We start from the raw sequence: 27,139 nt of genomic DNA, 5'->3' as shown, positions 1-27,139 counted from the left end.
CTTGAAATCAGAGCCTAGGGTGTAATGCAAATAAAGACCTAAGCACGTATTAGGGAAAGCAATTTGACACTTTAAGAATTTCATCTCCTTCAAGCCAGCTCACACACAGATTACATACAGAGAGGAACAGGTTAATACTTACATAACTGATTGAAAATTGGTGCTAATTGGCTTGAGGTTTAAATGAGCAAGCTCTGTCAGACAGCTGGGCTAGTGGAGGTTCTGTATATGAAAGAACTACACAGAAATATAATTGATCTCTATGTAATGATGTTTATTCTCTAAAAATTAGGTTAAAATTGAAGAAATCATTTCCCTCATCTTCAATTAAAACAAATAGCTAACATTTAGCTCAATTTTAGTCTCCCTGGCCTTCGAGATGAATCTCCTCCATTTTGCAAGTAAGTCACTGCCTACATTTTGCTGGGACGAATGGCCTGGAGGGTCAGAGTATTTTTTAAAAGGTTAAAAGAAATTGTACCACATCCAGGAAGGCTAATTTTCATGCATCAAGGTTCTTTGAGCTGAATTTGTGTAATGAGTGCACTGGAAATTGAAAGACGAGATTAAAGTGCTGTTTGTCGTGTACAGAGATTTCAGAAATGCTTATCAGCCCTTCGCAGCTGAACACAGCCCAGATTAAAAACCGATCTGACAGAAAGGGAAGCTGACTGCAAATGTGGGGCTTTACATCCACGCTAATTACAAAGTGCATATTAAACATGAGGCCTATGATGAGAGCAGCTGCAAAGGTCTTTATCTATATTAAGAGACTGTCCACCTACATAATAAGAATAATTACCAATGAGAGAATTCTTAAAAAGAAATTGCATTTAATGACACATCATACAATTTCTTGTAATTTCAGAGGTCTATTTTACCATCCCCCAATAAGGTATGACTTTGTCTTCTCTCTGGAACCAGGTGACAGATCAGATTTTGAAGACAAGATCCATTCACTTATATTTCTATTAATGCCAGCCCGATTTCTCTGAAAAGTGCAAGTGTGGAAACTCTTATAGAGTCCCCAGTCCCTGTCTCTAATGAACTGACAGGGAAGCAACTACAGTTTTTCCAATCCACTGGAATTTCTTGAGGCAAATGATACCTAAAGCCATTTTACTCGGAAAGTTGTCGATGTCACCAGAACTGGATGCCATTATTTTTTTTCTCGCTACTAATATATGGTAACATCAGAGCTGTAATCTGGGAGCAATCAAATTGAAGGGCTACAAGAAACTCTCCTGGAGTCTCTTTTCCCCTTGGTAAAAAAAGAGCTCCCATGGTTTGGGGAAATAAATCTAATACTTGAATGAAACCATCTAGCATGCATTGAGCACTCTGTACATAGTTTTATTCCCTTAAACTTTTCTCTACCTTCTCTTCCATCTCTTTCTTCCTTTTTTCTTTCTTCATCCTTTTGGGCTGATATAAATCCGAGTTATACAACTGCTGCTTTTCAATATCTCATTTTTAGAATAAAATAGTTACACATTTTCTCTTTGCTTCTTATAGTTGCTCCTGAAAACCTAGGCACATAATAAACAACTAAAATCTAATAAATGATTACTGCAAGATACCAAAAAAAGCACTCAAGAAATTCAGCCTGTTAGGAAAGGTGCAGTGAGACAGCAAAGGTCATAGAATTTACAGAAATATGCTAATAAAAGACATGTTATTTTTGTCTTTATTATTATTAAAAAAATTTTTTTAATGTTTTATTTTTGAGAGAGACAGAGCGTGAGTGGGGGAGGGGCAGAGAGAGAGGGAGACACAGAATCTGCAGCAGGCTCCAGGCTCTGAGCTGTCAGCACAGAGCCCAATGGAGAGCTCCATCCCGTGGACTGCAAGATCATGACTTGAGCCGAAGTTGGATGCTTAACTGACTGAGCCACCCAGGTGCCTCTGTCTTTATTATTATTCATATAATCCAGTCAAATTCTTTAAAATTTTATACAGAAATTCCAAATATTAAATAGCCATTTAATTTCTTACAAGGCTCTAAAAATATGAAATAAAACATAGTTGCAAAAATGTTTATAAAAACATATGTATCGTTCACCAGTAGTTGAAAGACAAATACTCATGCAACCCCATCCAGGATAAGATATGGAGGGTGATGGCACCTAAGAGGCCAGCATCTCTTGTATGTATCCCTTCCATGAGCCCCTTCTTCTTCTCAAGAGTCACCCTCTCATGAATTTTATGATAATAATTTCCTTGCTTCTATAAAGCTTTTCTGTATGGTGAACTGTACTTTCTCATCCTGTATTCTAAATCATTTCATGTCCTGAATTTCACCTGTCATTAATGGAAATAAAATGTTGATTCTTAGACTTGTTTTCTTGAAGTTTCTCAACTTCAATTCCTATCTCAGTCAGCTTGGGCTGCCATAATGATCACCACAGTCTGGATGGCTTAAACAACCAACATTTATCTCTTATGCTTCTGTAAGCTGAGAAATTCAAGATCCTGATGCCGGTAGATTAGGTGTCAGGTGGCCTTCTTCTTTGTTTGCCTAGGGCCTTCTAACTGTTGTATCCTTACATGGTAGAGAGAAGAGAGGGAGATCCCATGTCTCCTTTTTATAAGGGCATTACATCTGTCCCATCAAGAGGGCCTCAACCTCAGGACCCTATCTAACTAATTATCTCCCAAAGCCTTATCTCCAAAGACCATCCCATTGAGAGTTAGGATTTCAAAAAGTGAATTTTGGAGATACATAAATATTCAGTCCATAATAGTTCCTTTATCTTTTCCCTTGATGGCAGTAGGGGTTAACATTTCCAGATGGGACCTTGCTCTATTCTTGGATGGTTTTAGTAATAGTTTAAATAAGACCCCAGCAAAAGGGGAAAGTAGAAACTTTGGAGGATCTTTCTCATCTACCAATGTCTGGGATTCCTATCTCTCATTTCCTTTCTGTGCCATAACAACCATAATAGCCAGTGGTACAAGAAGAAAGACAAATAACTCCACCACAAAGAGAGTGTACTGTAAGAAAGGAAAATCTATAAAAAAGAAAAACAAAGGGGAAAAAAGGAAATCTGGCATAGGAAAGGAAGTCTGGCATAGGAGTATTACTGGGAATTCTTGAAAAACTCTAGCCCTTAGAGAAAACTTTATTTCAAAGACAGCTTCACACAGACGTGTTTGAAGAGAAATTCACAGTGTAGCTCAGCATTGCTCCTAGACACCCTACGCTTTCCTCCCAAGTAATAGATACAATTTTCCTAATGATGATAAATGAAACGATGGTAGAGTGTTATTCTTTTTGTAGTGGCTAAGAACAGGTTGTGGATTGGAGCCAGTTGAGATGACCCTGCTATCCTAACCCACTGACTCACTACTGGGGCCTGAGGATCACAGGCAGTAGTTACCAAAACTTTTTCCCACAGTCTGGAGGGGAGGCCAAATCATTGTTTGGCAATAAGAGGCCAAACGGGACCCTAGAGAAGGTTGGTGATGGTTGTAGTCCAAAGAAAGAGCCTTACCCTAAGGCTGACCCACCCTCCCTGCCCTAATGGGAGTGAATGCTGCTGCCCACCCAGGTCCTCAAATACTCTCTCAGGTTTGTCTTCCAGACCTACCACAGATGAGCCCCCTGCCCCCCACCTCCAATCCAACACCTCCAGTGATTAGAACCACGAACTTGTTCCTGCCATGCCTGCCCCATGAGAGGACCCTACGGAAGCCAAATACAGTCATTTTAGACTTTGGCACATTGAGGTCAGGCCGTCTCTCCCTCCTGCCAACTTATGATTTAATAAATATATTGTTAAATAATAATAAGTTTTAAACATATATGTGAAGTTGTTTTCTGGAGGTGGTGGCACAGCACTGGGCTGGCTTGATCTGAATGACTTGGGATTTAGTCACTAAATAATTTGTGACTTTGGAAAAGTTTCTCTGTCTTTACAATGAACAAGTTGACCGGATAGTCTCTAAGATACCATCAAGTCAAAAAATTCTATTCTATTTGTAAACAGTGTTTGTCTGGATCTTATATTAGAGATTTTTTTTACATGAGTTTTATATCATGTATTTTTATTTTTATGGTGAGGGATTAAAATAACATAATAAAGGGAATAATCAAAATTATTTTTTAGAAGCATGGAGACCTTGGGAATAATCAAAACACAATGATCAAACAAAATGCAAACAAACATAAAACCTTCATATTTATCCCCGCCTGCATTTTTGTCATATATGGAGTGTGGGTGGTTTTAAATATTTCAGGGTTGCAAATTTATACACTCTGTGCCAGGGATTGGGCTAAGTGTATCTGTCTTCACAGATAATGATATTCCCTTTCAGAGACAAGCAAATTGAAGATTAGCTACTTAAAACAAGTTACCTGGTGATCAGGGGCAGAACTTCCGAAAGTGCCCCCCACCCACACACACGTCAACATCCTTGGCAGAACCTAGAAATTTGGTACAACTGCAAATTCTGAGGCCCCACTCAGACCTACTAAATCCAACTCTGGAGGTGAAACCCAGAGATGAGTTTTAACCCGCTCTCTAGCTATCAAGTTTGAAAAACTCTGACCACATGAGTTAAGAAACAAGTGATCCATCCTAGATCTGATATCCAAACCTGAACTGTTTGCAACACCCACAGTTATTATGGAATTCTGATTTGCCTGAATTATCTCTGATAGCTTTTCTTCAGCTTCTTTTCAAATGTTTTCCAGGTAGGGAATATTACAGTCACCTCTTTACCAAGTCAACTAGAGGCAAATGGGAGTGAAAACAAACTCATTTCAAGTTTGGGAGACAAAAGGAAGGCAAGAATTTTTAAGAAGACTCATGACAGTAGCATATGTACTTGTAATTATGTCTAGAGGCAAGGGATGACTTGATGACCTATGAGGTCCCCCTCATTCTATACATTGTCTGATTTGCTTTTAGAGGTGACTAACCACTCTTTTGTATTTATAAGTTTATAATAGTATGTGTCATTCAAGAAATGGATTTGAGAATATGTTACAATTTTTAAATCTCATGTGAAAAATAAAGCAAGAGAAGATTTTACTTACTTCCCCAGCTCCAATTCCATGGCAATTCTTAGCTGTGGGATCTGCACAATATTTACTGAACACATAAAGTTAGACCCTGAAATTATTTGGTAGTTCCCCTTTCACTTTATTTATTTATTTTTTAAAATTTTTTAACGTTTATTTATTTTTGAGACAGAGAGAGACAGAGCATGAACGGGGGAGGGTCAGAGAGAGAGAGACACAGAATCCGAAACAGGCTCCAGGCTCTGAGCTGTCAGCACAGAGCCCGACGTGGGGAATCGAACCCGCGGACCGCGAGATCATGACCCAAGCCGAAGTCGGCCGCCCAACCAACTGAGCCACCCAGGTTCCCCTCCCTTTTCACTTTAAATTTTATATCTGCTGATATAAAATTAGTCTGTATGAGATTGAAAACCTAAGTCAGTTTGCAATGGCTTTGCCGTACAATTACATGTGTAAACAAGGAAACTTGTGACCTCAAACCTTCAGTTCTTGCCAGAGTCAAAATAAGAAATAAAATTTTACTTTTCCTTTCTATTCTGCTTTCAGGATAAAAGTCTACATGTTTCCTACATCCTTCTTTGTCTTTTTCCTATACAACAAATCGCTTGGAGAGTACAGCTAATACTCATCACATTCATCAGTCCCATAGATGACAGGTCTAGAATTTATAAGGAGAGAAGGGGTAGTGATGGGGTTGTAAGTCTTATACATTTAAATTAAAGTTGCATAGTCAGTGGCAGTGAAGATTTGCTCATCACCGTGAAATTTCCAGTGCCTTTGCAAGAACTAAAGTCCAGGTGGGCATATAGGCTACGAGGGTAGATCAAGTTCACATTTTCAGAAATCATGAAATTTGCTACTCTTCTTGCTGAAATTTCTTCATAAGGCAAATGACATTTATCCAGAATTCTGAGCTGCCTGAAACCATCTTTTATTTACTAAAATATGTTACTTGACTTGCAAATGTCTTTTAGACTAACACATACTCTAACTCAGTCTTGTTATTGTGTTCACCAACTGCTGTTTTCTTTTCCTTTCCCAGTTATCAAGACTATCAGGGAAATAGAGGCATTTGGGTTTCATGAAGAGGTCTCATTACATAAGAAGTAACTTTAAGATTTTTGTAAATGTTTATTTATTTGAGAGAGACAGAGAGAAAGAGAGAGAGAGAGAGAGAGTGCATCAGGGGAGGGGCAGAGAGAGAGGAGACACAGAACCCGAAGCAGGTGCCAGGCTCTGAGCTGTCAGCACAGAGTGAGACGTGGGGCTCAAACCCATGAACCGTGAGGTCATGCCCTGAGCTGAAGTCGGACCCTTAACTGACTGAGCCACCCAGGCTCCCCCTATAAGAAGTAGCTTCATACGGAATGCTTCAGAGAGAGTTTGCAAACTTACAATGCTGCAAAGTATTCATCCAATCATGTATTTCCTCTGTATAGCACAGCAAATAATATTTTCATTATTCAAGCTTTCTTGTTTTTTGTACTGAGTGTATGTGAAATTTGTTTTGGGGGTTTAACAAGATATTTGTTACACAAAATCACAAAATAACTATGATCTAATCAGTTGGTGCTTTTTTTAAAGACTATAATGAAAATCGCCTCAAAACATTTAGTATTGGCTGATTGACACACTGGGTGTCAGTCAGACAGTCATTGGTTCAAAGATTACTTCAACCACTTACTTGCCAGCTATTGAGATAAAGTTATGTAACTTCCATACCCCACTTTTCACTTCTATAAAATAGAGATATAAATAGGATATATGCATGCGTAGCATGTGTAAGAGAACTAAATTAGACAATCCATGCAATTTACTATCCCAGTGCTCACACCTGGTTAGACTTCATTATTACTAGTTTATATAGTGTTTTAAGGAAACGCTAGAACAATAAAATATTTCTAATCTAAATATATGACTAAAAATAGCCCAATAAATTCTGAGCACAAATTAAATATAATCTCAGAATGTTAATCAGAATGATGCTTGACCTGGGAAGGAAATACCTCCAGCTGGTTCTGGAGTTCTATGATTCCTCCCTACTAAGAGCTTGTCTTGGAATAAGAAAACCCTGGTGAAAGACTGTTGCTGTTTCTTTATACTTTAAGTAAAGTAACACTTTTAAAAAGAACATAGTAACTCCAGATTTGCAGCTGTGAGGAATTCCCTTTCTGGTTAAAAGGTCACTGAGTGTTTGCAAAAGGAGTTGTTAGATACTGTTTGCACAGTGCAAATCAAAAGGAGTTGGGAGAAAGTCCATAGGTTAATGAGAACATTAGACAGCCTCATGATAGGAGGTGGAAAATGTGCTTTCCTTCTCCGTCCTCAGTTTTCTATCAAGTTTTATGTAAAGAAGTTGCTTAGGTAGACAAGGAGTCTCAAAAGCAAGCAATTGGGCAGCAAGCAACATGGATTTTCCAAGGAGTTCCATTGCACTATTAAAATTAATACTAAATCTTGGTGAGGCCAATTTAATGCATCGTTGCTTCTAATTGTGTGCTTAACATACACTCCTTTGAACATTTAGCCTGGGATGTAAATAAATGTTAACATTCACACATTCACACATCTAATTAATTTCCACCGGAAAATTCATTATAATATTACACCATATGGACTTATCTTCATTAACTGTAATGGAACCCTTTAAAATGAAATGTTTCCTAGAATATCGTATGTTAGGCAGTGGTAATACAACAGGCTAAAAAAATAATAACAAAAAGCAAGGCTGTCTTAAAAAGAAAATTCTGGAAATTTCATATGGATTTGTAATTCAAGTCTCACTTGCTTTGATTATAGAAAAAAAATATGTAATTGCATAAGAGATGTATAATGTAATATACATCATAGTTCATAGGCAATCTTCCAGAAAATCATCAGTCTCTGATTCATCTGAATCTGTAAACACCTTTTAATTTCTAGCCTTGCTGAGTGTTTACTATGCCCCCAAAAATTTTAAAGAACTATGGTGCAATTTTATTTTAAGTTTTTTTTCTTTTTTCTTTTAGCTTTGTATGATGTTTCTTTAAACCATATCTTAGTGGTTATTCATTAGAAGATGAAGACCTTAGGGGCGCCTGGGTGGCTCAGTTGGTTGAGCATCCAACTTCAGCTCAGAACATGATCTCACAGTTCGCGAGGTCGCTGCTCTCAGCGCAGAGCCTGCTTTGGAACCTCTGTCCCCCTTTCTCTGCCCCTCCCCCGCTTGTGTGCTTTCTCTCTCTCAAAAGTAAATAAACAGTAACAAAAAATTAAAACAGAAGACAAAGATCAAGACCTACTTGCACAGGATTGCATTCTGCAAATAGAACTCAGGAATGACTTGGAATCCTGAGAATATCTATAATTCAGGATTTCTTTAAGTTTAAGCCACAATGTTTAGCTTCTATATCTCTTCTGGGTAGAAAATTCTATTTGACAAAGTACCACTGAATTGCAGCTGGGACATACTTACAACTCAATAAAAATAGTGTGACTGAATGCCATGCCTTCACTTGAAGGAAGGAACATGTCTTAAATGCAGGCTTCTCCTGAATGCTGTAGACGTTGTGTGTGGTTTTTTTAATTCTAAATTAAATTTGGAGGCATTTTCATGGAATGTAATTTAGATCATGAATTTAAAATTATTTTTTTCCCTTTAGAAAAAATGTTCATTTTTCTTAATAAGTCAAGGTCATTTTTTCTGTCAAAATTCACATTTTCTGCTATACACACAGCTTAGAAAAATTGCAAGATGGTCTTTGAGCATCATCTCTAAATCTTGCATCAAGCATTTATTCATAGCATGCCACATTTTTCTGTGCTTTTTACATTAACACATTTTCATATATATTATATTTTATTAAGTTCAGTTTAAAGCCAAGTGTTGAGAAAGAAAGAAGGACAAGAACTAATGTCTTTTCCTGTTAGCATTTATGTGTGGGGAAATAAAACATACCTTCATCTAGATAATTCTAAACCATATATAATCAAGGTAGACAGTGTGTGGTAATCCTGTTTGCTCTGCAGAAATATAAGGCATTCTTCTTTGTTTACTAGAAGTACACAAGTTCCCACAGTCAGCACTGTCTTAGTCTAATATTGGACAAATTGCAGTCCTCGTATGTGAAAGAGCAGCTACGCCTAACCGGCTGATCAGTTGACAGAAGGATTAAATATCATATTGCACATGCCTGTCCTATGATAGGCTCTTAAACATTCAATTCACAAATCTTAATGGCCCAGCAGGTCTTTCTTGAGAAAGTGAGATTTGAGCAGAGACGTGGAGGGTGAGGAGGATTATCAAGCAAGGGGAGTGTGAGGCAGTGTTTCCAACAGAGGGATGTGCAGGTGCAGAGAGCCTATGGTGGGAGGAGCATGGCTCTGCCCAGACTCAAAAGGAAGGTCAGTGTGGCCCATGCAGGTTGTTCTGGCCAGAGGGCCTCAGGTGAGGCTCTATCAAGAGGGCAAAGATGGGGCCATGGTGCCATTAAGGAATTCAGTCTTTATGCAGTGAGAAATCAGAAACTATAGAAGGGTTTTAAACTGAGGAAAGGCATTTTAAGACATCTTTGCTTAGAGTCATGACCTTTCCTAAGTCACTGAGAGAGAAACTCAAACTCATAAAAGCAAATGAGGAGAGCTCTTATTTGTTGTTGATTGGTCCTTTTTTTTTTTTTTAAAAAAATAACATTTATTCATTTTTGAGAGACAGACACTGAGTGTGAGTGGGGGAGGAGCAGAGAGAGAGGGAGACAGAATCTGAAGCAGGTTCCAGGCTCTGAGCTGTCAAAACAGAGCCTGACTCGGGGCTTGAACTCACAAACCTTGAGATCATGATCTGTGCTGAAGTTGGACATTTGACTGACTGAGCCAACCAGATGCCCCTAATTTGTTCTTTTTTAAGTTTTAAATTCATTAAATGTAATTTCATAAATATAGTCCTCAGCACAATATGTGGCCCATTGCAGGTATATTTTTTCTGAAAACTCATATTCATCTGAGCTCCTCAGAATTACCTTCTTTTTTTAAACGCTTATTTATTTTTGAGAGACAGAGAGAGGTAGCATGAGCAGGGGAGGGGCAGAGAAAGAGAGAGACACAGAACGTGAAGCAGGTTCCAGGCTCTGAGCGGTCAGCACAGAGCCCGACGCAGGGCTTGAACTCACAGACCGTGAGATCATGACCTCAGCTGAAGTCGGATGTTTAACCGACTGAGCCACCCAGGCACCCCAGAATTACCTCCTTAAGAGGTTCAAATACCAAGTCAAATTGTTTTGGAAAATGTAGTAACTTTTCAGTGACAACCATCACTGACGTTTCTACGTAAGTTCAGCAAAGGTCTATTATAAAAATTGGGCATTGAAGAAGTGGTTTTAAATTGCTCTATTCAATGTCAAAATACAGTCTGTGTACAATGTGTGGAGAGTCAATACATTACGATCTTTTTACTTCCTAAGCAATTTAGTTTTTCAGTATTCTCAGTAATATATTTCTTCTTGTCGGTATCAATATAGGAGAGCTCAATTTATCCAATACTAGATATCTTCTGAATTGCAGACATATGAATTGGAACTTTCTTATAGCTCAGTTTTAAAACAAGGTTACCTTTTGCATGTTCATAACTGGCTTTTAAAAATAATTTTGGAGACTATTTTATTAGGAACAGCAACAATAGCTTTCAAAAGATTCTTGAGGTTCTTTATGTAATGGGCAAATCCACGTCCAGTGGAGGAAAGGATACTTTCAAGGCTAACCAGGCAAATGAGCAATAGAGTCCATGAGAAACTGTCTGCCTCATGGACAGAAAATGTGTTCAAATCCTGAAGTAAGTTTTGTCCAACCCCGAGGTGAGCTTAGCACGTCAAAGGCTGCCGAATTGCTATTAGAAGTGTCACCTCCACAAAGTTGTCAGCGTATCAGCATCACCTGCATTGTTAGAAATGCAAATGCTCAGACCATACCTCGGGCTTTTTGAATCAGAAACTCTGGGGTGGGCCCTGTAAACTGTGCGTTAATAAGCCCTCTGGGTTCTCAAGTTTGAGAACCTCTGATCCAGGAGAAACAGTAAACTTCAAAAATCACATCATCAGCCAGTCAAGTCCTACATTATTACTAAAATAGCTTTTAGTGTTACGAAAGGTAATGTGGCAAAAGATAGAGCCCAGTACCTACTCCTTTCCTCCTGTCTAGTAGAACCCTTTCCCAGAGAGCTAATATGTCTTGGGAAATCTAACCGACGCCTGCTTCAGAGGTGGACCCCGATTAGGCTGAGCCAATGATGGCAATACCAAAACCCTTACCAGAGATATGTTTGGGGATATTGCAGGTCTGAACCAGTGTGAGCCAATGAGATACATAAAACATTGTTCAGGCTTTTGGGCAATGAATTTCATTATTCTTAAGAGGCAATTATTCTATTTCTTTCTTGCACTGCATGTGAATGTACATGCTACCAGCAGGCATCCATGAGCATTAGGGGAAGCAGCGAGAGGTGGAGTGAGTTTATCATGGGGTGTGCAAAACGGAGAGTCAGAACTTGAGTTCTGGGAGACATTGCTGGGCCACTGGATCAGCCCACCTCAACACCCTTCCTGACTCTTTAGTAAGTTAAAAATGGTACCTGTAATCAAAAGCACCCTAACTTATACAGGATGCCCAGTAAACCATGAGCTACCCTGAAGCAGAGGCCATGGCTTTAATCATCTTTAGATCTTGGGGGCCCAGTCCAATGCCTGGTAGATAGTGACTGCTTAACAGATTTTGTTGAATGAATGAAAATCTGAATGCATTTACATTTTACAAGTATATTCCACCCACTACAGCATCCAAAGAGATAGATATGCAATGTGAGTACCTCAAAAATAGTTTTATTCAGAAGGCAGTCATGTTGTACTATTTTTCAAACTGATTGATGTTGGAAAATGTAGTCAGGAATCCTTTTATCTGGATAGAAAGGAAGTATCTCTACCTATGCTTTATTTTTAGTATTTTAAAACTTTTCTTGAACATGAAAATAACTGCTACTTTTAATGATCAAGAACATGTCCTTAAATCTACAGCTTAAAATGCACAAATGAGTCCCTCTCTGTCATTGATTCCATTACTCACGTACATGTTTTTCTTTCTTGTGATGGCAGATGCTCTTAATTGCTCACAAGCATGAGTGGGAAGTGATTATAAACTTCAGATTTAATAAGAACATCAAAAAAGAGGAGAGACAGATCAAACTGCTCCATCAATTATAGGGGTGTTCTGGTTTCATTTTGCATTTCCTTTTCCCACGTTTGTAAAAGTGCCAAATAAAAGTGATCTCTACCTATGTGGTCTTGTGTGCCAGAGCCTTCTCCCAGGGGCAGAAGGAAAACAAGAGACTTGAGCCCTCCCTACAGAGACCAGTGAAAGCTCATGCATGGGTAGAACTAAGGTTGAGACCCACTGCCCCATCTCATGAGAACCAGCCCACACCTTTAGCACCCCGATGTGAAACTGATTACTCCAGAAAGTGTATACCCAGCACTTGACATATCCCAGTGGTGACTTCAGGCACAAAATTTTGCCCACCCACTAAATGTGCCCAAGGAGGCGAGTTTCCCTCACTTATTCAAAGATAATTCTGATTCTTTCTGAGTATTTCAATGTTATTTCTAGCTATAAATGGCAAATGTTATTATTCCAGTACTTTCACTCTTCCTGAATCACACACCATTTTAATGCTGTGATGTAGCAAGATTACTCCTTAAATGCATTAGGCATAATAATCAGTTGTTTTTTGTTTGTTTGTCTTTCATTAGACTAATCAGTTAAAGTGGCAAACCATCACCACTTGAGAACTATGGAGCATGATGTTTTGGGGAGACAATGACTCCTCCCCATCTTGGCCTTTCTTCCCTATTTAGGCCTCCCTAAATTTTCTTCATGTTCCATCTTACCATTTTAAACTGAAGAATATCAGAATGTAACTGTCTGGAAGCATACAGGGGCTCCGTGTGTGTGTGTGTGTGTGTGTGTGTGTGTGTGAGTGTGTGTGCATGTGCGCGTATGTAGGGGCTGGGCATTTGCATTTTAACAGAGGATGAAGCTTTTTCCTCTGGAACTTCTGGCATCTGCAAGGAGCTAATGGAGGAAGGCGGTGCCAGTGCCCTCTAGGCTCTGTTGAATGACCCAGCCACCAGGCTGTCCTTTGAAATGACACCCAAAATGAAAGATTCAGTGGCAATGAAGAAAGCCTCAAGATTTATGTGTTGGGGTCATGATAAAATAGGAAGGCAATTTAATTTTGCAAGTGTTATTAAATTTGTTATCAGCCACCAGAAAGCAAAGCTGGGTTCTGCCTATTGAAAACGCAGGTGTAACGTGGGGAAATGAGAACTGTTTGCTCATGGATTGCTCTGGGAGGCCATCATGACACATGGATATTCCTTCATGTGCCCTCTAAAGGGAATTATTTGCCTTTGCTGGTTGTGGGAAGAGTCACCACCCCAGGCTGATGAGAAGAGGCTTCTTACCCACCCCAGACCCCACAATTCCACGACACAACAAGAGGCAGTGCATGTTTTTCAACTGCCTTGCTCTGTGTGTTACACCTGGACCACTAAATCCATGAGAATCGAAGTTCCCCCAGTCATGCTCTGACTACACACCCACAGTACAGTGGGCTTGATAGCCATAAGCCAATTAAGGCAATTAGTTCTATTTAATGTGAAATGTTCTCCAATACACACACTGGCAGAAGTAGTGAAAAATACAAGCATCAAGAATTCTGATTTATTTTCCCACTTCCAGAGCCAGCTGCTGAGTGCCAACCAGTGCTGTATGTGCTTCTGGCATAACTTTATTAATAATCTTGGCAAACAAAGAATCCTTCAACAAATAGCAGTAGCCTTTTGATTATATTGTGCCACAGATAATAATTGCTTCAAATTGAGTGTAGTGAAGTCTATTTGCTCATGCATAATGAAAAAAAATCATATAACAGCTTGATTATGAAAACTAACGGCATGTTGGAAAGCTACCAAGAATTCCCCCAAATTGGACATTTTAATTGTTTTACCTCAGTTGCTGATCCAGGCCAAATTCATTTAAAACAAATTTAACCTACCAAAATCTCTATAAAACAAGTTGGTTTCCAAGCCTCCTGGCAATAATTTATTTAGAGTTAATGAATGTGAAAAATGTTTTTTAAAGCTACATAAAAATATAATAATAATATTATTATTGGAACAATATTTAAATCAGCAAAATTCCAGGGCACAGGAAAATTTAAATTGACTCTTGCAGGTCTCTGAAAGAGGATTTGACTTGTACTTTACTTTTAGAGATTGGAATTGTGCGGGTTTGTCTCTGCATACAGGCATTCTGCAATTATTCCCATTTAAAACTGGATTGTGCTTTTTAACAAAGATGTGGAAATGTACCCTTGATTATTTCTGTTACCATAACAGCTACCATTTACTGAACAATTGCTATGCTTCAGACACTAAGCAGTTTACAAATATTATGCAGTTTAGTCTTCACCAGCAGCCCTAGCAGATAGAGCTGTTTCCATGCCTTGCGCGGAGTAGGTACAGGATCAAGATTTGTTGCATGAAGAGAGAAGTAACCTGCTTCATGTCATTAAAGCCCAGCATTTAAACCCCAATGGTGGCGTTCGGTAGCTGTTCTCTTAGATCCCTTATTTATGTTTTTTTTTTCTTTTTCCTTTCAGCGATGTTTAAAGTTTCCAAATTCTAATAGTCCCCAGACAAGGCTAAACACAATAACATCAGGAATTCCTCTAGGTACAAATTCTTCAGGAGTTCAGGCAACATGATGCCTGTAGATAAGGATACTGGTTAATCGTCGTCAGGCTCTGCTGAGGGACCGGCTCTGGTGATGTTTCAAACACGGCTCAGCGTGACGCTGCCCACACTGCAAAAACCCAACGGCCAAGCAAGTCGAGTTGGCTGGACACAGTTTGCATTTGACCAGGGCTGCTAAACTCCTGCCCAAACAATTTTCTTACTGAATGAACATTCCACTTAGAATAGCCTGTGATTTTGACTTTTCGGCGTCTGGCAGATTGTGGTCCACACTATGAATGCTGATCGTGGCCAGTGCTAGGCAACATTTTGAAGAGAACACACTTCCTGTGGCACCATCTCTACACCCTTCCAGCACCCTGTTCCCTCTCCACCTGCTCCAAACGACACCTCCACCCCAGCCCATTATCTTACCTGCTCACCTTTGTTAGAAATAAACATTTTTACCTTCATTATTTTAGCCATGGAATCCTTGTCCAAATGCAATCTTAGTTGGAAGCACAAATGTAAGAAACAAGCCTAATCTTCTCCCTAGGGTATGGGACTAAAGGTCTAGAATCAAATTAACTCAATGTAAAGTCACGGACACTTAAACCTGAGTGAGGCATCTTTCTGGGTCTTATCCCAAGGCCCATGTCATTTCAAAGATCTCTCAGATAACTGCAGTGACCCTGTTGATCTCTCTAATGTCCTCTGTACTAACAGCCACTAACACAGTCTAAGCCAACTACGTCTTTGTTTTTTACATGGAGGTTAGTTTTTCTGCTCAGTTAAGCTGTAAACTGCCTATGGCAGAAACCTATCTTTTGTGTTTCTCATTTAAGTAGAAGATCCCATCTACAGTAAATAATTCACCAAAAGTGCACCCTAGAAACAATTCTCATCAAGTCAAAGCAAAACAGAAGGAGAAAGATGAAGCAGGAGGTACTCAGTTTTATGCGACCCGTTGCTTGCTTTCTTTTATACCTCCCGCTCTGAGCACTGGTTAGTAATCAGAGAATCAGATTTGGAATCTGGCAGTTTTAGCTTACTGTGTAACTAGGCTATTTTATTTACCTCTCCGTGCCTCAACTTCCTAACCTGTCAAATGGGGATAAAAACCTTGTCAACTAATTGTGAGAACTTTGCAACCCATAATAGTAACTTTCAGTGCCCCTTCACTTTGTCATTTTGTATCCTTTGGGACATTTGGCCTAGTTAATTAGCCCACAGGAGTTAAGGAAAACTTCCTTTTACCAATACTGCCGGCCGGGTAGGCCCCAATTCTGAGATTTAATTTCCCTTATCGTGTTATCCTGGATACAAATATTATGGACTTCATTGTTCTCTGTAGCTGTGTATTCATACTGTGAGCTGAACTTGTGCGTGAGTGGTGATTGGGGGTTGAGATAAAGGTGGTGGAAGAATAGAGAAACAGAGAAAGAAACAAGAAACAGAGCATTGTTTGTATCTCCTTACCTAGGCATCCTTCCTACTCCTGCCCTCCCCCTTCCCCTACAGAGAGATGACTGGCTTTGACCTTTCCTCCTTTTGATTATTTCTAAAAATGTAAAAAGGACTATTTGTGATCAGTGAAGGAGTTCATCATGATTTTGTAGCCCATCGCTTCTAAAACTTTAATATGCATGAGAATCATGAGGGGTCTTGTAAGTGCAGATTCCAAATCAGTAGGAGTGGGTGGGGCCAGAGAGCCTGCATTTCTCCCAAAGCCTAAGAGATGCTGCTGATCCAGAAACCAAAATTTGAGAAGCCAACATCTACATGACTGCATCAAGGCAGTGGAAGTTAGTCGTATCAAACACAAGGAGGAAAACAACTAAAAACTCAGTCTCAAAACTCAGTTGCCACTGCCACAGGTGCATTATGGGAATAGAGAGAATGCATGTGCTTATTTACACATTCGAGTTTTTTGTTGTGGTTGCTGCTGCTGTTGCTTTATTTTCACCTTCTTTTTGCTTAAGTACTAGTTCATATTCTCATTCTTCATCTCATCCTGTTTATCATTGGTAAAAGCTCTACTCTCCTTTATACCCCTCATAAACACATACACCTACTCTAACTTGCTACAAACTTTGAGAAATATTTATACATATCCTAGAAAACTAACAAAATGGAGCAAGAATGTGTTTTAGAAGATTTTTTAAAAATTTTTTTTTAATGTTTATTTTTATTTTTGAGATAGAGAAAGACAGAGTGCAAGTGGGGGAGGGGCAGAGAGAGAGGGAGACACAGAATCTGAAACAGGCTCCAGGCTCTGAGCTGTCAGCACAGACCCTGATGCGGGTCTCAAACCCATGGACCGCGAGATCATGACCTGAGCCGAAGTCGGACGCTCAACTGACTGAGCCACCCAGGCGCCCCGTAGAAGATTTTTAACACTGGAGCACCTAGGTGGCTCAGTCGGTTAAGCATCTGACTGCGGCTCAGGCCATGATCTCACGGCTCTTGAGTTAGAGCCCTGCATCAGGCTCTGTGCTGCCAGCTTCTTCAGATTCTATGTCTCCCTCTCTATCTTCCCCTCCCCTGCTTGTGCGCGCTCTCTCTCTCTTAAACATGAATAAACATTAAAAAATTAAAAAAAGAAGATTTTTAACATTGATCTCCTATCTCTGCACACTTCAGTAACAAGCATGTGAAAAGTGCTGTGAAGGTAAGTGTGGCCCTATAATTTCCAGCACTGACCTGGAGCCAGATGGATATATCTGAATCCTGGTTCCAGCACACGTTAGCCTGGGGCCAGCCGTCTAACATTTCTGCACATCAGTTTCCTCATCTGCAAATTGAGGCTTATGATAGTTTTTGTCAAGGGATTCAAATAGCTCTTCATATGCAGGAAACACCATATGAGCAGAAGGTATTATATAACACACTTATATAATTCTTTATGTTATGGAATTGGTTGACTGTAAGAAGTGAGTATATACTTTGTGAGCTGTGTTTATGAAAATCAGCATTTTGGAGGGCACTCAACTACTCCAGTATATATTATCTTTGAATAATTACATGCCATGGATCCTGTTGTTTTTTGTTTGTTTGTTTGAATGTGAGTTTATAGGGGCACCTGGGTGGCTTGGTCGGTTAAGCGTCCGACTTCAGCTCAGGTCACCATCTCACGGTCCGTGAGTTCGAGCTCCGCGTCGGGCTCTGTGCTGACAGCTCAGAGCCTGGAGCTTGTTTCGGATTCTGTGTCTCCCTCTCTCTCTGCCCCTTCCCTGCTCATACTCTGTCTCTCTCTGTCTCAAAAATAAGTAAACGTTAAAAAGAAAAAAAATTTGAATGTGAGTTTATAATTGTACTCAATATTTTAGTATTATAAGCCAAATTTTTATTTTTCTTATAATAATAAGTATATCTATGAGCCAGTAGTTTAAGCGTACTCTAATCTCAGCAAATTGTATCTCACAAGCTCGTGGTGGAGAAAATCAATATATGTTTAAAGTTTCTTAACACCAAATAACTTGAGAGGCACATAATATAGTGGTAAAGAGTATGGGCTTTGCACTTGCACTATATACAAGTCTCAGTTCTGCCATTTACAAGCTGGGTGACCTTGGCAGAGTCACTTCATTTTAATTTCCAAAACAACTACAACCATAAACCCACCTTATAGGACTATTGTGAGGTGTAAGGCACACAATATAAATTAAGTCTTCAGGACAATGACAGTCTTTTAATAATTTTCTAATCAATGAAATAATAGCAACAATAATAAATACATTGGGGATCATGAGCCTAGGGAATAAACAAATCTGAAAGGCAGTGCAAGCACATTTAATATCAGTGGAAAAATCCATAGCATCATAAGAAAAAGTCATATATTTTCCCCTCCTTCAACGTACTTCAATCATCTTTCTGCCTCTTTTCAATCTCTAAAAGTAGGGTGATGGGATGTACCAGCTTGCCCAACATTGTCCCATTTTTACCCTAGCACAGTTGCTAATAACACAGTCTTTTTCTTCCAAAAGCATACCAGTTAGGAAAATAAATGTCACTGTCACTCACCTGAAGGTACTGTCTAAGTTGGCCTTGGGCCTTATTAAGACACGCTTTCAGATGATAAAAAATATGACCATTTTTTTCAAGTATTACAAGTCCCAAATTTCCCAGAAAATAGAATTGAAATTCCAAAAATATATTTTTCTTGTAACAAGTCTCAGTGTATCTTTTCTACCACTATCCCTAAGACATTTATGTGACATCATTTGATTTCCCAAAGGTGAAGATCATTGAGCTATGAAGAATTAAACATGAGAAGAATTGAGATCTGACGGAGAGAACCCAAGGTAGACAACATGGAAGGGACCAGAATCAGTGCTACAGGGGAGAGGTGGGGCTAAAAATATGGGAAGAGAAATATACTGCTGGTGATCCATGTTCCAGCATTGCCTTTAATTTTTACCTTCTATTTCCCCTTCTCTCAGTTAATGGTATTATGATTATTATACATTGAACAGGCATGGTGGTAAAAAACATAGAATCCGAATTTAATAGCCTCCATTCACCTTCAGACAGCAACGCATACAAGCTGTATAACTTTGGGCAAGTTACTTGACTTCTCTGGGCCTCATTTCTTCCTGTGGTAAAGTGGGACGACTAGCCTACCTCATGGGACTGATATCAAGATTAGATGAGGTAATATGTGTAAAACTCCTAGAACAGTACCTGGTGCTCAGTAAGTGCTTTTGTGCTAATTTTTGTCTTCCTTCAGGTCTGTTATAATGAGAAGGTCTAGGATTCATCCTGATACTCGAGTTTTAAGTCAAATAACAGATCCACCTCACAGTATTGTTATTACTCTCCTTTTCTTTTGTTTCATCCTACCGAATTTTTTTTATGTTGATGTGTTGTCTCATTGAATTTCATCTTTCAGTGTTTACTTTCACACTAACAATAGCTCAAAAAGCATGAGCACCATAAAAGCGAAAGATGAGCTTTGAGTTGAGTCGTAAGAGAAATGAAAGTAACCAGTGATAAAGTGAAAAGACTTTAATGGGTTCTACTGTTTAAAGGGAGTGGTATTTCTATCACTATTGCATGCTATCTTCAATCACTACTCTGGACTGATGTTATATATACATATTTTGGTGACAGAAGAAGAAATGAGATGGGCCATTCAAAATTGGTGGTTTGGAAATAATCACATGTCATGGATAAAATAATGTCCCGTTTCCCAAGGAGAACAGGATGAGGAAATAATTGTTTTGAAATGTAAGATTCAAGTAAGGTGGCTGATTTAAATTATATAAAGCATAATTAGCACCACTGACATAAATTACAGGTATAAGACCTGCTGGGTCATGCACGTGTCCTTTTAACCAGGTGCCATGGAGACAGGTACCATAGAAACAGGTAAATCTTATATTTTACTTTTTGAAGACATTAAACTTATTATGCAATTGCTTTAGCTTTCTTTTTACGTATAGATCTGTAGGAAAATTATAAACTATCTAGATAATTCAAAAATTTAAAGTCACACTTCATTTTCTATTTAGAAAGAGTATGAGTTTTATTCAACTTAAGGGTAATTGTCTCAGTTCCTCAAAAAAAAAAAAAAAGACTATAAAAGTGTGTTGGCAGATGTTAAAATCAGGTACTTTCTGTTGATTATTAGTCTTTAGGGAGTAGAATGATAAAAGAGGCTCAAAATAAGTAAATCACAAGTTATGTCCTGTTCCCTGTTTCAAGCCTTATCTAATTGTAGAAAGTACCCTTAAAACATTCAAAAAGCCATACTTCTCTCCTATGGACATTTAAGATGGTGAGTACTGAACACAGAAAAAAACAAAACAAAACAAACCCAAGATCAAAAGTGCCTCCTGAATAATCAGAAAGAGATAAAAGAAAATTTAATATCTTTCCATAATGTGAAGTGCTAAATTTAGTTCCTTGAAAAGTGATAATCCACAGCCCACGGCCAGATTTGTGGTGGAACTCAAGGCACTTTGTGGAACCAAATCAGCTAATCTAGCTGATTCTGTAAGCATTTGCCACAAAGAGAAGTTGTTTTGTATTTTCTCAGAGTCCCATTTGACCAGTTTTTATATTTTACTCCTAGAACCACAACCATAATTTCAGAATAGTTCTGAGTTTCCTTCTGATTCTACTTTTTGATCAGATTAATCAATGGGTTCATCTATACCATAGTAGTCAGGTGCCTGGTGTTTCTGGGCCTCTGCTGACTGTGCCATCACGGAGGGGTTTAGCCTGAGGGGTCAGAAGGTTACCACCCAAAGAGCTCTTGGACTCATTCTCCTCCACCACAGCTGCCGCTTCAACTTCAGGAATAGGTTCTATATGCCATAGGTTTACATTTGTCCTGGCAGAAGTCAGTTGAGAAGTAATAGAGATCAATCTATTTTGAGGGCACTGGCCTTGTTTTGACATATACTTGTACATATATATAGAAAGTCAGAGGGAGAGAGAGAGAGAGGTTGTAGCAACAGTGTCCAAATCATGATGGATTCTATGTCTCATTCCCAGCCCTTCTGTATACATGGCTTTAGTCCTGTAATGATTTATTCTTATTAAAGAAAAGCAGTGCACTGAAACTGTAGCCATTGCTGTGAAGCAAGTTGGCCAAGGGTCACTGCATCCTTTCCTTTAAAATACCTGCTTTGTTTGCATTGAAAAACAAACAAATAATAACCCTGCTTGAAGCTCTTTTGTTTGGAAAGCCTGCTTGCTTGATATATGCTCTCTAATCTATTTAGGGAGGGACTTGTTCCTTTGTTTCATGTCCAATGGGATTTCCCCTGTGTGAAGTTTAATGGGATTAAGCCTTGGAAAGATTGTGAGATTTCATCATCAGCCTTCAATCTCTGCCCCAGAAAAGGTTATACAAAGAATAAAGGTATGTCGTTTTGTTAAAACACTCACCTGCATGTCCCTACAGAAGACCAGCTATGGGTTGTGAACCCAATCTGATTTTGTCTCCTCCCATCACCGAAGAAGTTATTTGAGGTCTGAGTCCCAGGATTGCTTGAACTAGGATTTCTACTTTCTGAAAAAGACTGAAAGAAAGCACTGCAGTAAATTAAAACAAACAAACAAACAAAACCAACCAACCAACCAACCAACCAAACAAACAAACAAAAAACTTATGTTTTCTGAGTGTTGCATTTGAAAGGAAAGAAAAGGTGTATGAAATCACTTGACCCAGTTCTATATCTTCTTAGTGTAGTGAAATGTTTGTCCCTAGTAGATGTAAAGAAGAGAAATAGTCAATCATCCATGTTTTGGGTGGGGGGATGGGATAAATGGGCTTTTTTTCTGGATGGGGGGATGGGATAAATGGGTGATGGGCATATAGGAGGACATTAATGAGCACTGAGTCTTATACATAAGTGATGAATCACTAAATTTTACTCCTGAAATCATTATTACACTATATGTTAACTAACTTGGATTTAAATAAAATTAGAAAAATTTTTTAAAAACTGAAAAAAAAAAGAAATAAAAGTTGTAGAATTCACCTATGGGGGTGGGGCAGGGGAAAGAAAGCTTTCCTAATTGTCCAAGAAAAAGTCGTTATATTTTTGCCTCTAGTGCATTGCTAGCCTTACTCTCTACTGCTTTATCAAATACTTATTGCTACAACAACATCCATTCCATTGATCTCTGGCTTGACAGACCACAGAATAAAGTTGTTTCTTTTACTATTGTCTCAAAACCCACCAAAATGAAGAAGGGACAAAAATAAAGGAATGAAGCTAGGAAATGGGTATAACCATTTATCAGAGAATTATAAGAATAGCTACCAAATCCTACAGGACAAAACCGAGGGCAGACACATGCTCTGCAGAGTTCTGGCAATGTCTAGACTATGGCAGACATAGCCATTCCTACTGAATAGCCATTCCTTCAACCTGCTTCCTCCCTACACATACCCCTACCCCTGACTTTATTCATTGCCAAAAGACCTTGAGTTTTGTGTAACTATGGGGTGGCCATGAAGTTCAGAGATTGATTATGATTAGTCTTAGCCCATCATCATAATTTGTCAGTGTCTGGTTTGAGATAGAGAAGTGGCACAATTCTAGAAAATGGACATAAGAATGGGCTTCTGGGAAATTTTTGTTCACTTTAAAAAGGAACACAGATAAGTAGATAGGTGAACCCTTTTACTGACTCTGAATATTAGTATCTTGGAAATATAGTCCCAACCACCATGGGACTATGAAGGCAGCCAGCCTGAGGGGAAAGTGAGCACACAGAATTTGGCAGTCAGAAAAGATGCAAAAGATCTGAACCTTTAGAAATGTCTCTGTTCCACTGAATAAACCACCCTGCCAGTGCCTACCTGCTGATTCCTCTTATGTAAGATAATATATGTCCTTGGGGGGTTTAAATCCTCTTACTTGCAGCTAACATAATCCTAACTGATATAGCTTGGTCCTTAAAAGTAGGGTATAATGGACCCACTACTCCTGTATTATAATGACAAACTCTGGGGTTCAAGACGTTATGGGGAAGCATCCCTCAACTCTGCTGCATCATAGGAAGACATTGTGGGAAAATGCTGAATATAAATGGTCCATCTATTCAGAGCTAGCATTAACCATAAGCAAATGTATGGATTATGGCTTGAGAGCAGAATATAAATGTTTAAAATTTTGAAAATTTAGAAATAGCAATATAGTTAATAAACTCTTGAAAGTGGAGAATGGTGGAAACTAATATAATTAGGCTTAATTTTTAATCTTTCATATTAAAGCAGACAAATCAAGCAATAGAGGTGTAAATGCATTAGTTCATGATATAAAGCTATTCATAAGAAAAATTTTAATTAATAACACAACAACTAAAAGCAGGAGATAGAGTGAGAAAGAAAAGTGGGAGAAAATATGAATGTTCCAGTTTATTCACTGTTTAAAAAGAATAGTCAATATGCACTCTGTATAACTGAAAAAAAAATTAGAAGATTTTTGTTTTTAAGATTATTGTTAAAATTTATAAACACCAGGTTTACAAGACCTAAAAATAATGTGTGTGCCTTCCAAGCCATCGGTTGGAAAACATACCCAAAATAAAACACAGGCATCGTATATAAAAAATAATCATTTAGAAAGCGGTAACAAGAAATCAAAACAACAACTAAGAACAAATGTACCTGTTATGTCAATAAATATAAATAAGATGAACTCAATAATTTAAAAACAGAGACTCTCTGAATGGAGGAAAGCCTCTTGTACTCAGGGTGCTAATGAGGTGCTGTCCAGGGGTAAGTGGGGGGAGGGGGAATACCCCTTCCATTGTGTTTTCAACTGTACCTTTTCATTTATTCTCCAAAGCAGCATTTCTTGAACTTAAAATCTCACAAAATCTTTCATATAATCATTTTCTTCAGCTTAAGGCTCTAACCCTTTCTGTTGATAATCAAGGCTCCATTTCAAGCTGGTTTAGAGATGTTATGCCATCCTTCTCCATTGCTTTGACTTTCCCTATCTTCTTCTGGTGCCATACAAAAATGTCTACCCCTTTCTTCACACCTTCAAAGGAAAATCTCCAGGCACATCAAGCCATAGCTATCAGCTGACCCTCTTATTCAAAAACATAAAGACTTTGTTTTTAAAATTGGGCAGTTGGGATACCCTGTCACATCAGTATCAGAAGAATTCTTACGAATTAATTCAACGGCAATGTGCTACGTAATGAACCAATTGCTGGCACTACAAAGCTTCATAAGTCACGATGAGGCTACAGGCTGCATGTTATAAGCTATGAGATTTGCAGTTAGGTTCAAAGAGTAACAAACATGTACCATGAGTATAAAAATGAATGTCACTGAGTTCAAATGGATACATCAGCTCTAATGTCTCAACAGACTAGAGTGGGTAAATTCATTAAAATAAAACACACTTCTAAAGAATGAAGCAGGTTGACTGATTATGAGAAATATTTAAAAGCTCAGTGTGTCTATTTTCAAGCTGGTAAATCATGATGGGCAGGTCAAACTCCATGTCAGTTTAAGAGCAGTTCTCTACCTCGGTGAAGGCATCTGGATGATGCAATCAGATGTTGAGTGTGTTGCAATTTGTTAGCAATAATAGTTAAAGTGTAGATGTTTGAGAATGATTTACTGAATAAAAACCAGAATGGGTTCAAGGCTACCTATATAACATTCTTCTAACTTGTATTTTGATATGCCTTATTGAGCTTCAATGAAAGATATTTAAATATCATTTCTCTTCAGAGAATCACAAATAAATCTGTATGCACCCATGGGAATATGTGTAAACCATTAGTTTAAATACTGATGGTTGGAAAACAACCTAAAAGAAGGATTTGCAAAGGCACTGAAACTAAATAATATAAGGATATTAGAGGATAAACCAAAACACCACCATGAGAATACTTGGATTTTCCTGTAATCTAAAGTAACTATGAATTTTCTTTTAAAGAAAATAAACACCTGGGAAAACTACCAAGAACAATGTGCAAACCCTCTTCCTTCATTTGTCCAAGTAACTGAGCTGGCCCACCCCAAGAGGCATAAAATCTGTGGAATTCTCGTTCCCCAGGAGGTGGAGTACAAAACGCTAAATGACCTAGGACTGCCGTCTTTCATAACCAACTATAATTTTATTGATTTTCATCTGTTACCCAAGTCTTGTTAGGAGACATGAGAGGTCTGCCAAAGCAAACAGAAAGACGCCTAGACTGCCATCTGAGCTTTATGTTACATAGGCTACGCCTATTGATGGAATTTAAAATTGGAGGTTGCCAGGAAACCAGAAGGAAAGTTCAGAATGATGTATGTTCTCAGAGAACAAATAATAGTTCTTTCTCTAATTTCTACCTTTTTTTTCCCCCATGGAACTTTACCCACCTTTTGGTAATAAAATACAATGCATGATATATTTATCAATGCAACTAGTGATTTTGGTATTATGGGATATCACTAAATATGATCAGTCCTTGACCTATGCCTTTTCCCCCCTATAAATTCCAGTGAAATAGTTTAGGTTTTATTACACTAAAGTTTTCCTTTTACGATTTATGTAGAAAATAGTGAAGACTTTTTTAAGTTAAAATCATTTAACATTTCATTACAAAAACTATTTTTACAGATAAAGCTGAATCTCTTTAAAATTATTCTTTAGTATTTCATAGATTAAAGGTCCATATTTAGAGGAATTCTCTACAAACCAATCTTAACTGGTGATCATCCAGCTTTGCTTCTGTTATTTCCATAACATCTACTCATGTATTTACTCTACAGTATGAGCCGTATTTTCACATTAAAGATCTCAGATATTTTAAAACATTGATCATGATATCCCCCCTTGACATTTTCTTTCCTAGTCTAAATATCTACAGCACCTAAACATTCCTCTATTTTTAAAAATCTTGACACGGTTCTACTTCTCATTTTTAGGCATATCTTATCCCTGGATCCTGAGAACATTTTTTTTTTTTTTCTAGAAGAAATGAGAAACAATGTTAAGATTGAAACTTTAAATCAGGTTCAAATATTATGGCAGAAATATATGGGAGAAATATATTATGAATCTGTAAAAATACTTGTAATAACAATAATTTAACACTGTGATTTGTCAGAGACTTTGCAAATGTTAAACAAGGATTATTTTGTATATTTATCTCACTACACCATGGATAGGGGATAGTGGTGGCTTTGCTGTGTGGGGGAGGAATGTCTGCTTCAAAGAATATCTGACTGAGGGGCGCCTGGGTGGCTTGGTCGGTTGAGCGTCCGACTTCAGCTCAGGTCATGATCTCACGGTCCTTGGTTTCAAGCCCCGCGTCGGGCTCTGTGCTGACAGCTCAGAGCCTGGAGCCTGTTTCAGATTCTGTGTCTCCCTCTCTCTCTGCCCCTCCCCTGTTCATGCTCTGTTTCTCTCTGTCTCAAAAATAAATAAAGGTTAAAAAAAAAAAAATTAAAAAAAAAAAAAAGAATATCTGACTGAAAGGACATATGTGAAAATGCTCTCAACTTCAGTCTCTACATAAGTGATATATATTTTTTATTAAATTTCAATCACTTAATAAGTATAATATGCCCATGCTTACCATATAGGTAGAAATAGAGAAAACAAGGTTATTTTAGTGATAAAAATGCATAATCCATAAATTTGTTGAGAAAATACTTTGCTGCAGAGACTCGTTGGAAATGGACAGATGGAAAGACACCATCTCTGTCTTCAAAGTGCTTAGAAAGGATCAACAGATAATTGCAATGGCTTAGGAACGGTGATCAAGGTATTCACGGTTTAGTGAGGTAACAGAGAGACCCCTAAACCAAACAAGGAATCTTGGAGATTTCTATAAAAGCATGATGCCTCATCCTGAATTTTGAACACTTCTTTTTTTATTT

At 38.3% G+C, this 27,139-nt stretch overlaps 1 long non-coding RNA gene across 1 annotated transcript in view; it reads right to left on the bottom strand.

Annotated features, from left to right (window-relative positions):
* Positions 1-1,085: 1,085 nt before the first annotated feature.
* Positions 1,086-27,139, bottom strand: part of LOC122241338 — a 52,825-nt gene continuing 26,771 nt past the window's right edge. Inside the window, exons 5-6 of the long non-coding RNA XR_006221418.1 lie at positions 21,682-21,815; positions 1,086-1,529 (exon numbers count right to left, since the gene is read on the bottom strand). This is a non-coding gene — a long non-coding RNA (uncharacterized LOC122241338). The remainder of the gene's footprint in view (positions 1,530-21,681; positions 21,816-27,139) is intronic.

The sequence above is a fragment of the Panthera tigris genome, chromosome C1, assembly GCF_018350195.1.
Source record: "Panthera tigris isolate Pti1 chromosome C1, P.tigris_Pti1_mat1.1, whole genome shotgun sequence".
In the NCBI taxonomy this organism is placed as follows: domain Eukaryota; kingdom Metazoa; phylum Chordata; class Mammalia; order Carnivora; family Felidae; genus Panthera; species Panthera tigris.
This window is presented reverse-complemented; position numbering and strand designations above follow the sequence as displayed.